General features: G+C 48.2%; 1 long non-coding RNA gene across 3 annotated transcripts in view; it reads left to right on the top strand.

Moving 5' to 3' along the window:
• LOC144115892 (uncharacterized) overlaps positions 1-5349 on the top strand; it is a 256236-nt gene extending 250887 nt beyond the window's left edge. For all 3 annotated transcript variants that reach the window (XR_013311598.1, XR_013311596.1, XR_013311600.1), the window contains 2 exons: positions 744-876; positions 5060-5349. This is a non-coding gene — a long non-coding RNA (uncharacterized LOC144115892). The remainder of the gene's footprint in view (positions 1-743; positions 877-5059) is intronic.
• Positions 5350-12685: the final 7336 nt, after the last annotated feature.

Genomic DNA, 12685 nt, shown 5'->3' with positions numbered 1-12685 from the left:
TGTGTGTGTGTGTGTGTGTGTGTGTGTGTGTGTGTGTGTGTGTGTGTGTGTGTGTGTGTGTGTGTGTGTGTGTGTGTGTGTGTGTGTGTGTGTGTGTGTGTGTCGACAAAATGAGTGGCGGTGAACCTGCGGCATCTGGCAGTGCAAACCCGATAAAACCGCGTACCATGTGGACCGAACGGGAGGCTTGGGTTCTCATCGCGATATGGGAAGAGCATTTAGATAGCCTCAGGGCAGAGAAGAGAAACGCCAAAGTGTATGAGGCCATCGCGCAAGCCCTCGCCCGAAGCGGGATTAATAAATCACGCAAACAAGTGCAATCGAATATTGAAAACCTCACTCAAGCATACAGGTTAGGCATTTGTTAGTCTAGACTTTGGTGTTCCGAGCTGGTTGCTTGTGCGTTTACAGGAATCAATGCGGAGGTGCTGCACGGTTTCGTGAAAGTTTGCGGAGTGAGTTCATAAAGGATTGAGGTGCATTGTAGTCGCCGAGAAGGCGGGATGAAAGGTTTTATTGGAAGCGACATCACATTCAGTTATAAATGAATGTGTAGCTGCATTTAATGTCATGACACCCAACCCACGAGCTATATTACGCTGCGCTTCCGAGATTGCCTTTTCACCGTAAACAATTACTTTTTGTACCTTGATCTTTTTGCATGCAGCGAGCTCTTACCACTCACCATTTCCTGCTTATTCTTGCGCTTATGTGCAAATAACAAATGAGTGAAACTATTTCAGGAACTGTGCCAAACGAAGGACAACGGGCTCAGCGCCAGTTGCATGGATTTATTTCGCAGAAATTCACAGGTTTCTGGGCAGCCTGCCAGCCAATGACCATTCATTGGTTGAAGAGAGTATGACAGTAGAACAGGTGGGCTGCAGTTTTTTTCGGCACTGCATTAATGCTTGCAATTAATAACCCAACTGAACGAAAATGCAGTGCATGCCACTACACTCACTTTTACATCAAACCTTGTGCACATTATAGGTTGTATAGCAGCACAGAAATGACACCATAGTGACACGAGGATTGGAAGTAGAAGAAGAAAGAGATCGCAGCCTGTAGAAGTAGACGACGCTGAAGTGTAGGTCCGTTTCTCTGGTTGGGCCATGGTTGGGCCCTAGCATTCGCACGGCTGGAGGTCACCTCATTAGCCCGGCCGGAAGGTGCACAGCTCGAGTCGGCATCCGCGGTTTCGTCTACGTGGGTGAATTCGTCGTGTTGAGCGAGTGCTCGAGAGATTTGATCCTGGGCCTCGACTTTCTACAGGCAAACGGTGCTGTGATCGATCTACACGAGGCTCGAGTCACATTTTCGACGAAGCAAGCCGTGGCGCACAGTAACACAGAAGGCCCAGGAGTCAACGCTGTGCGTATAGTCGAAGACGACGTAATGCTGCCACCACGGTCCAGTGTGCTGGTGTTAGTGAGGAACGACTCGTTTCCCGACTAAGAAGGTATTGCGGACAGTCACCCCTCACTGTTGCTCGAGAAGTGTGTGGCTATCGCGCGCGGTCTTGCTGAACTGAATGACGGCTGTGCGACAGTTTTTCTGACGAATTTAACGAACGAAATTCAGCACCTCGTCAAGGGAATGGCCGTCGCCTTCCTCGACGACGTGGATAGGTTGCCGAATCTGTGCCCCGTACAGGTGAATCTTCACGACGATGCCGCACCAAGTAACGCCCTTCAGAAGGTTAAAATCAACCCGGAGTTGTCACCTCATCAGAAGAACCTTCTGTCGTCGCTGCTACTTGATTTTAAAGATTGCTTCGCGGCGAGCTCCAAGGTCGGACGTACGCCGGTAGCCAAGCATCGCATTGTCACCGATTTGGCCACGCCACCAGTTTGTCAGCGTCCATACCGCGTTTCGCCTAAAGAGCGCGAAGCTATTAGGACGCAAGTCGATGAAATGCTTGCAGACGACGTTATACAGCCGTCAACAAGACCGTGGGCGTCGCCGGTGGTCCTGGTGAAAAAGAAAGACAACACGTTGCGATTCTGTGTTGATTACAGGAAACTGAATAATGTTACCAAAAAGGACGTATACCCACTCCCGAGGATCGATGATGCCCTTGACCGACTCCGGGACGCCAGGTTCTTCTCTTCCTTAGATCTGAAAAGCGGATATTGGCAGATCGACGTGGACGAGCGAGACCGCGAGAAAGCGGCTTTCGTGACACCCGACGGTCTGTACGAATTTAAGGTGCTCCCGTTTGGACTTTGCTCCGCTCCGGCCACATTTCAACGCATGATGGACACTGTTTTAGCTGGTTTGAAGTGGCAGACGTGCCTTGTGTACCTGGACGACGTGGTCATCTTTTCGTCTAGCTTCGAACAACACTTGCAGCAATTGCGCATTGTCCTTCAAGCTCTTCAGTCTGCACAACTAACGATCAAGCCAGAGAAATGCCATTTCGCCTTCGAGGAGCTCCGTTTCTTAGGACATGTTGTCAGCGCACAAGGTGTTCTTCCAGACCCCGACAAGACTTCCGCCGTCTCCAGTTTCCCACGCCCAACCGAGAAGAAGGCCCTCCGACGTTTTTTGGGCCTCTGCTCGTATTACCGCCGCTTTGTTAAAGATTTTTCTCGCCTAGCTGAGCCATTGACTGCCTTGACTCGAGATGACACACCCTTCGTATGGGGAAGTGCCCAAGACGCAGCCTTCGAGGAACTCCGCTGCCGCCTTCAAAGTCCACTAATACTAGCTCATTTTGACGAGAATGCAGAGACTGATGTCCAAACTGACGCCAGCAATGTCGGCCTCGGGGCGATCGTCGTATAGTGGCAGGACGGCGCAGAGCGAGTAATCGCCTACGCGAGCCGCACACTTTCTCGATCGGAACGGAACTATTCGACGACCGAAAAAGAGTGCCTTGCCGTCATCTGGGCTCTCAGTAAGTTTCGACCTTACATCTACGGCCGACCGTTTCGTGTTGTCAGCGATCATCACTCGCTATGCTGGCTGGCCAGCATTCAAGGCCCTTCTGGCCGGTTGGCCAGATGGAGCCTCCGTTTACAGGAGTCCGACGTTACGGTCGTCTATAAATCGGGTCGGCAGCACCAGGACGCGGACTGTTTATCACGAGCGCCCGTGGAACCGGCTACGCAAGACATACCCGAAGAGTGCCCTGTTCTTTGTGCCATTAGCATCTCCCGTATGGCGCAGCTTCAACGAGCAGATTCTGAGTTGGCGCCACTCGTTAAGTATCTGGAGGGTTTGAATTCTCATGCACCTCGTGTGTTTCGCCGTGGACTACAGACCTTCATTCTGCGACGTGGAGTCCTCTACAAGCGCAACTTTTACAGCAACAAAGAGACGTTTCTGATTGTTGTGCCATCCCAGTTACGCTCCGAAATCTTAAGCGCTTGTCATGATGAACCATCCGCCGGCCACGTGGGGGTTAGTCGCACACTGGCAAAGATTCGACTTAAGTATTACTGGCCCAATTTACTCCCATCCGTGCGTAGATACGTAACAGCATGCCGGGATTGCCAACGGCGCAAATCTCCTCCTCTGAAGCCAGCCGGCTTTCTGCAGCCCACAGCACCACCAAAGACCCCTTTTCAGCAAATTGGCATAGACCTCCTCGGCCCTTTTCCGAAGTCGACAAGAGGAAACCGCTGGATTGCGGTCGCGACAGATTATTTGACCCGATACGCTGAGACCACGTCACTTGCAAACGGTACTGCTGCTGAAGTCTCCGACTTCTTCGTCCACAACATCGTCCTGCGCCATGGCGCTCCTGCAGCTATCATTACTGACCGTGGAGCTGCATTTACGGCCCGCTTCACTCAGGCTGTACTCAAGCTCACGCACACCAGTCATAGACGTACAACAGCCTACCTCCCGCTGACAAATGGCTTGGTAGAACGCCTCAACAGGACCTTGACCGACATGCTTTCCATGTATATTGATATCGAGCACAAAACATGGGACGAAATGCTCCCATACGCAACATTCGCGTATAATACCGCGCAGCAAGAGACGACGCAGTTCACTCCGTTCGAATTAGTCTTCGGTCGACAGGTTACCACCCCCCTCGATGCTATGCTACCCGTGGACCCCCCTGACAGTGAGAGTGAACTTGTTGTCGACGTCGCCACCTATGTTCAGCGCGCGGAAGAAGCACGGCAACTGGCCAGACACCGCATTCACCGTCAGCAGCAGATCGATGCTGACCGCTACAACCTTGGACGCCGCTACGTTACCTACCACCCAGGCGACTATGTGTGGGTTTGGACGCCCGTTCGTCGTCGCGGGCTGTCCGAAAAGTTACTGCGCCGCTACTTCGGCCCTTACCTTGTTGTCCGCCGCCTCAGCGACGTAACGTACGAAGTTGCATCAGCCTCGCCAGCTCGTTCATCGCACAATGGCAAGCGCAGTGACGTTGTACATGTGGTGCGAATGAAGCCGTACTACGAGCGACCCCCCGAGTGACTTTCCGGCTGCATGTAGTCATATTTCGTGATGTCAGACTCGTGGTGTACCTCTTGAACACTTTTTCTCCCCGCTATTCGGTCTGACGGTAACACAGCATCGGGGCGATGCTCCTGAAGAGGGGGCAGTGACACGAGGATTGGAAGTAGAAGAAAGAGATCGCAGCCTCTAGAAGTAGACGACGCTGAAGTGTAGGTACGTTTCTCTGGTGCCCTCGTTCAGCCGCTGCAGTTCCTTTTCAGTGTAACAACTGTTACAATATATTAATAGGCACAGAGCACTTCCATGGTCTCCTACATACATTTCCATTCTTTCCACTGCTTTCTCCAAAAATGAAATTCTTCATTAATGCAAAGAATTCCGCATGTGAACGTGAACTTGTTCACTGCTTAAAATGTTATACGATTACTGTTCCATACAAAAGGCTGTTTGTATGGTACGGTACAGTGCAATAATTTTCAATTGCAATTCAGTGCAACTCCTGAGAAGAAAGTCATTTTTTGAAGATGTCTGCACAAAAGTGGTTACGCCGAGAGCGTTTTGCTGCTTTTATTGCCACCAATACATGAAATATGACAAGCACATATTAATTCTCTCACATTCGTTTTTTCAGCTGATCGCCAGCATGGAAGGCGGCACAAGCCCCTCTAGGAGCACAACTGAGGGTTGATACCCCAGTTTCACCGCATACAGCTGCCTCTTGCATAGCTGTATGCGAGGACAATGCTGAAAATCGGGAGCCGGCAACCAACCAGAGGCAGCGCTCACGCAAGAGGAAGGCTGATAGCTCAAGCTTCCAGCAGCAGCTGCTTGAATAGCAACGCCAGCTTCGCATTGCGCAGACAGCTGCCTCAGAGAAGGAAGCTCAATTAATGAAACGTCACGTGAATGCACAAGAAAAGATTGTGGATTTAATGGGAAAGTTTTTTAATAAAGCTTAGAAGGAGTAGGCGCACTTAATGTTTGCTGACTTTATTTTTGTTCTTTCAAATTATGCTTTAAGCATTACATGGATCACCCCGTGGTATTTGTCTACAACTGCTCAATCATTTATAATTCAATTTCTTTTTGACACTGTTTCGGTTTCATCAACCGAACAATGGCTGCGATGTGCAGTTTGTGTGTAGGCCACGTGATGCATGAAAAAACTGCAATATAACTGCTGCTACGTAGTTTGTCATTATTCCCGTTCTTGAAGAATGCTTGGCAAATGCTCCAATGAATTGTAACTGTGTATCAGCGATTATATTGCACTTTCTTTTGTGCCCCGTGACTTACCATACACACATCACAGCCATCGCTCGGTTGATGAAATCGAAACAGCATCAAGTTCAAATTGAATTTAAAGTTATTTAGCGGATGAAGGCGATAACCCACACCATGACAGATGTATTGAAATGTATAACCCATCATTTGAAATAGAACATGCAAATAAAATTAGGTGCATATAGTCTTTGTTTCCATTAACAGTATTCAAATCGTGTAGTACATATTCTAGGACTCGAATGACACTGTAGACAAAGTACAAATTGGACCTCAATGTGCAGTACACATAGATTTGCAGCCTGAATCGGCAGCAATTCACAAAGCACCGCAATGTGCCACGACAAAGAAAAAATTACAAAATCATGGCCCACAGCACCAGCAACATGCTTTAGAACAAACTTGTGTTGCCCAGCCTCTGCTCTTCACAGCGTATGTTAAGCAGACACTGAGTACAAATGATTTAAAAAAGCTGTGGGACAAATGGACATGGAACAGTAATACTAAACGTGCGTGTTGTTTAGCCCATCTCTCCATCCGTAGGTCTATTATTAGGCACTAGGCAGAGAGATTAATTGAAAATCCCTTATTATGAGAGTAAGGCATAAGGCCACTGTGGGGGCAAATGGGCATATGATAAAAATATGTTGGACTACATTATTCAAACAACACAAAGAATGACACATTCTTTCCGCAGACACGTGTACCAAAACAAATATTTCTAGTGTTGTTCAAACTGCCGGTAGTACTCGACAAGTGCTTCCCTAACATCTTCACCATTTGCAGTTACAACATCAGAGGAATGTGCAGGCTGCACATGCACAGCGTCATCAATTTCTACTGATCGTGCAACCACTGCTGTGCCACAGAGTCATTAAAATGCTCACAAATATTGTGGAGCACGCAACGCACCCTTATTATTCGTGCCACATTCTTGACGTTGGCATCCATTCTTTTTGAAATGAGCCTGAATCTTGCTTTCATCCTTCCAAATGCGTTGTGTAAAACCCTTCTGCAGTGTGACAGGTAGTAGTTGTAGCTCCTGTGCCCATCGCAGGTATCCAGGCTTCTGAATGGCTTCACTAAGTTCGGTGTCAGTGGAAATGCTTGATCACACAGGATCAAGGGTGGCACAATCACTCTGTTGATGGTGGCAGTTGGCGCTCTAAATATCGGTGACTCAACCATCGTGGCCAACGTGGAGTTCTGGCATATATATGAGTCATAGCACCGCCCCGGTCAACCAGCGCTCAAGAACCGGAAATGGTACTTGTGGTCAACAAGGGCCAGTAGAATGGCACTGTACCTGCAAAGTACAATATTTCATCGCCATACAACAAACTGCATTCAGAAGGAGACATCAAATATGTACTCTCATGAGGACAGCAATGAAGGAGGAATATTATAAAAAGAAGTCACACGATGCGCACATGGAGTGCTTCAAATTGCTTGCTAATGTCAGAAGGTGCATTCCTGCCATTCTTTCATATGTTTCCACATCAGTAGTTCATACGTTTGTTCTATCCTATCTTGACCATCAAACAATTACCTCAAAACATACGCTTAGAAAACTCCCATTTACAATGGCTATATATTGTTTTACAGACGAAGAGCACAATATATGTAACTATCAAAAGATAGACATTTGATTTACAACTGCTATGAGTTTTTTTTTTACAAGTGGCAATGAGCATAATAAACAGCACATCTCCAACCAAAATTTTAACTTTAACCAAACGTTTCGAAGCCGACTCGGCTCCTTCATCAGGGGTGACTGAGGGCAGTAGCTAGCGTCTTATAAGTATGGAGGGGAGGGGGTGAAAAGAACGACAACTGTGTCGCGAAAGGATCGGGGGAGGGGGCGGGGGTTTAGGCTGTTAGTCACGCTGGCGCACTGCAGGGAGGTGCTGAATGGCGACTTTTTTTCGTTGCGTTGAAGAGCGAAGTCCCTGGGCATATACTGGGGGCAGGTTTCCTTTTGTGCGGTTGATATTGTTCGGGGTGGTTTGGATATGCCACGATTCCAGAAGGAGCCTCTTGTGGTAATTTGTATCGGTTCAGAGGATGCGGGTTCCTTCAAAGTTGATTCTATGGTGGGAGTCCTCGGAATGTTCGGCTACTGGATTGCACTCTCCTGCGAATTTGCGGACGTCGTTCTTATGTTGCCGAATTCTTTCTTTGAAATTTTTGGTTTCGCCGATGTAGCTTGCGTCGCAGTCGGCGCATGAAATTTGGTAGACAATGCCTTGGGCTCTTTCGGCGGCCAGTCTTTGGGAACAGGTAGGCAAAGCGCAACAATGTTTGCCTACCTGTTCCCAAAGACCGGCCGCCGAGAGAAAGAGCCCAAGGCATTGTCTACCAAATTCCATGCGCCGACTGCGACGCAAGCTACATCGGCGAAACAAAAAATTTCAAAGAATTCGGCAACATAAGAACGACGTCCGCAAATTCGCAAGAGAGCGCAATCCAGTAGCCGAACATTCCGAGGACTCCGACCATAGAATCAACTTCGAAGAAACCTGCATCCTCGGAACCGAAACAAATTACCACAAGAGGCTCCTTCTAGAATCCTGGCATATCCAAACCACCCAGAACAATATCAACCGCACAAAAGGAAACCTGCCCCCAGTATATGCCCAGGGACTTCGCTCTTCAACGCAACGAAAAAAAGTCGCCATTCAGCACCTCCCTGCAGTGCGCCAGCGTGACTAACAGCCTAAACCCCCCTCCCCCGTGCCTTTCGCGACACAGCTGTCGTTCTTTTCACCCCCCTCCCCTCCATACTTAAAAGACGCTAGCTACTGCCCTCAGTCACCCCTGATGAAGGAGCCGGGTCGGCTTCGAAACGTTGGGTTAAAGTTAAAATTTTGGTTGGAGATGTGCTGTTTATTATAAGTCTTCAAACCCAACCAGACAGGCAAATCTGTCAAAATGTTCAGTTCGCAATGAGCATAGTATGTGACAAATAAAACGCGGCGTCTCCAATGTATGACTGCTACAAGTTAATTGTGCTGGTGTCAAGCAGCACAGTACATGCAGATATAGTGGACGTCTCCTGCATGGTCCTGTCAATAATATCTGAACTCGTTGACTACTTACCATCCTTTGTAATTGTAATAGTCACTGGCATGCTCCTTCGGTGGCGACACTGCGATGTGACATCCGTCCAGCGCTCCATCGGCTTGCGGGAACCCACACATAGCTTCAATTTCTCTTATGTGAGCACGCATGTCGACGGCAGTGGGCATTTTCACCCACTCGTGTTCCAGCGTAACCACGACAGTCTCACAGAATTCTCTGTAGAGCTCGTTGACTGTTGACCGCCCAATGCCAAAGACATCAGCGACGGCTCTGTCCTCTACGCACGAGCAGAGCTTGTACAAAGCGACTGCGACGCGTTTCTCTACGGGGATGGGCTCACGCATGTTTGTGACTTGTCGCTCCAATGCTGGTGGGCAAACATCGACAAGGTAGCGAAAACTTGTCTCCGACCCGCGAAAAGATTGCCGGAAATGTCGGCTACCTAAACCATGCAGCGTGTCTTCAAACCACCGTTCGTTATGGGGGTACGCCCACACTTGCCGCCGCACTGTGCGCCGAGACGAGGCCAGTTCTATAAGCAAGGCGTTATTCGCCAAGAGACGCCGCCTTATTTCACGCGCCTTTCGCCTTGATAGCGCAAGGTCCACGGACGACGACAAAACCACACTCATGGCAAGCGCAATTTCAAATTTTCTTTCGTCGTCGCGTGGATCGTCACTCATTTTCATTGAGATCGCCGAACACAAGGCACACCAGAAAAACATGACCACAAAAGCAACGATCGCAGGGGCAAAAGAACCAAAGGGAACGACCGAAGCACGAAGCTGAGCCTGAGCCAGACTGAGCGAGTTGGGCTCAGTGTGGCCAGCACTTTGATGTCATGCCCTGTATTTGGAAAATCATGTCATTATTGCTGTTAAAATTGCGTTGCTTTAACTTAATGCGGTTATAAAACTAATTTACTAAAAAAATGTGACATTTCTGTATGTATATGCGCCGTGAGGTTTGCAGTTTTAATAACGCTTTTCGCCGATGAGGGAGCTAAAAACTTCTTGCGAAGGTCGTTCCGCGACCGTGTAGCACGGACGAACTCCCTTGAAGTAGTGCTCCTTTGCGAGCGTTAAGGAGCATTAGTTCAAAGTGCCTTTAGAGTGCCCGTGTGAGAGGGGTATTAGTCGCCGCGCTTGGTCTCGTTCGATATTAGCTATAGCTTGCTGTATCGCGGTTGTCCTAGGATGGAATTCATTTGCCGTTTTTTTAATTGGTTGCAGAACACATTCAGCGGCCTGAGATTTTTAAGACCCGCGAGCGGCAGCTACAGGCCTCTGAGCCTGGCCTGGCTCTCTCTCTCTCTCTCTCTCTCTCTCTATATATATATATATATATATATATATATATATATATATATATATATATATATATCGGGGACTCTCAAGTGAAATACTTGCATCAGCACTTCGATCCTGCAATCCCGCACACCCCAGCATTTATCTGCCAACCTGGTGCCAAAATTGAAGACATCCCCAACCTCCTGGATTGGGTACCACGAGGTGTGTCGGACATCGTCCTTCACGTCGGAAGCAACGACGTCGCAGTCATGGATGCCGCCACCGCCGCAGAACGGTATGTGCAACTGATACATCAAATCAGAATTTGAAGACCAGATATTACCATTTTTGCAACGCTCGTGCTACCTCGGACTCCAAATTTGCGAAGAAATTCAACCAACAGGCCTCAAGTGGTAAAGATCAACCAGAAGGCCCAGACATTTAATGCGCTCCTTGTCGACATCTGCCGACGAGTGCAGAACACCTTCGTAGACAACCGAATGGAAATATTCCACCCTAGCACAGTTCTCTCTGCAGATGTCGTGCACCCCAGCTTCGGTGGAGTCTCGTTGCTGTCTTGGAACATCTATAACTTACTCCTCCGAATTCGCCACCGCACATTGGGTCAATGGAGAGACTACGCGCCACAACATCCACAGCCTCGGCAGCAACAAAATTCGATTATTATTCCAGAGCCTCGAACATTTGCACAAGTCGTAGGCCAAAATGCTATGTCTACCAGACAAGCAGCAGCCAGCCGTCCAGACATCACCACCAGGCCACCACTCACCTCCCGGACATCGAGTGGACACTGCAACGCAGCACTAAAACAACCACCCCAGACCATCAGTGGCATAGCAGCAGCACATTCCCCTACAGCAAGCACCTCAGCCCAGGCGAGCACATCTAACAAGCCATAGTGTCGTGAGGCAAGCCCGAAGAGAAGTACGCAATCGAGGCGGAAACCTACCGTGGATTCTGCACCAGAACAGCAACCCATCACCACGAGCCCGTCATATAACTGTGGACTGACCCCCAGCACCCCTGTTTTACCATATGTCCTCCGGAAGCGTTGTGGTTCCGCCCAGCGAGTGCGCCGGGACTGATACAAAGGCCACGTGAGTACTCCGCCTCCCTTGTTCCCATATCACCGGCAGCCCTGTTTCAAAACTTCAGCTTTTCTTAAATTACGAAAAATAATTGATAAGCGGCTTAGACATAATTCATGTTAAAACCTTGAAACCGTACCTTCGGGCTAAAATCGCACCGAAAGGTCGACAATTGAAGCTGATACCAGCAATGAATAATCTATCAGAAGGAGACAGAAAAAATGGAACGACATATTAAAATCAGCTTCCCTAGAGTTACTCAAAATCACAATTCGGCACTCTGAGAAAGCTTCGGTGATACTGAGAACAGAGTAGCGTCGGGCTCGGAATAATCTTGTTTCCGCGCGGGAGGCCGAGGAACTAGAACGTTTCAAAAGAAAAAAAAGCTTCAGAAATAGGTATAATAAAAAATTAGAAAACTTACACGAGACAAAGTTCCCCATGACGAATGGATGAAAGAAGTACTAAGTGCGGTTGGATCAAATTCTCCCAAACCCGATATCGCTCAGTCAAAGGTCAGCCAAGGGCAAACACTCTCAAAACAGGGCCATCACAGTGTAGACATCACCAATCTATCTCTAACACAGCTCACAGAGTATGAGCGAGCCGTCCTATCTAGAGGGCTGACTTTTTACCCCCGCACAGGCAAATACAATGAATTCCAACTCTTGAAAGATCTTGACGACTTCGCCAGAAAACTTCGCCTGAGTGAATACTTCTTTGATAAGCCCGAAAACCCCCACCAAACCTCGGACTTCCACAAAGCAAACCAAAATTGAACTCCTAACTTCGGGCGGGAAAAACACTTGGATATCTATATTAAGGCAGTTCAAAATGACATTATTGAAAATTTTAGGAACCACAAGTTAGGACCAGACAATCTTCCTAAAAGAGAACGTACTGCTCTAGAGGCGCTCAGCAACCATACCGACATCGTCATAAAGCCAGATGATAAGGGCGGAGGCATTGTTATCTTGAACAGGGATGACTATATAGCAGAAGGCATCCGACAGCTTTCTGACAATCATTTTTATAAACAACTGCATGGCGACCCCACCGACGAGCACTAAAAGCTATATCTGACATACTCCTCGACCTCACAAAACACAATGAAATCTCCCCGAAACTATGCAAGCACTCACGGCTACCCATCCTTCTCCTGGGTGTTTCTACATGCTCAATGAATTACATAAAGCCGATATTTCTGGACGGCCAATAATTTCAGGAATCGGCACTATCACAGAACCAATATCAAAGTACATTGACACTCTAATTAGCCACATTCCAGCTACACATCCATCCTACATCAAAGATACAAACCACTTTCTCCGCCAGATGAACAATATAACATTACCTGAAGGAGCCTTTCTCGTGACCATGGATGTAACATCCTTATAGACAAACATTCCCCATGCCGACGGCATTTCAGCCCTTTTAGAATCTTATGAACAGCAGAGACCTCGTGAATCTCCAAGCCCAAACGTCTTAGGAACACTA

The sequence above is a fragment of the Amblyomma americanum genome, chromosome 1, assembly GCF_052857255.1.
Source record: "Amblyomma americanum isolate KBUSLIRL-KWMA chromosome 1, ASM5285725v1, whole genome shotgun sequence".
In the NCBI taxonomy this organism is placed as follows: Eukaryota; Metazoa; Arthropoda; class Arachnida; order Ixodida; family Ixodidae; genus Amblyomma; species Amblyomma americanum.
The sequence above is the reverse complement of the archived record's forward strand: the minus strand, read 5'-3'. Positions and strand labels throughout refer to the sequence as shown.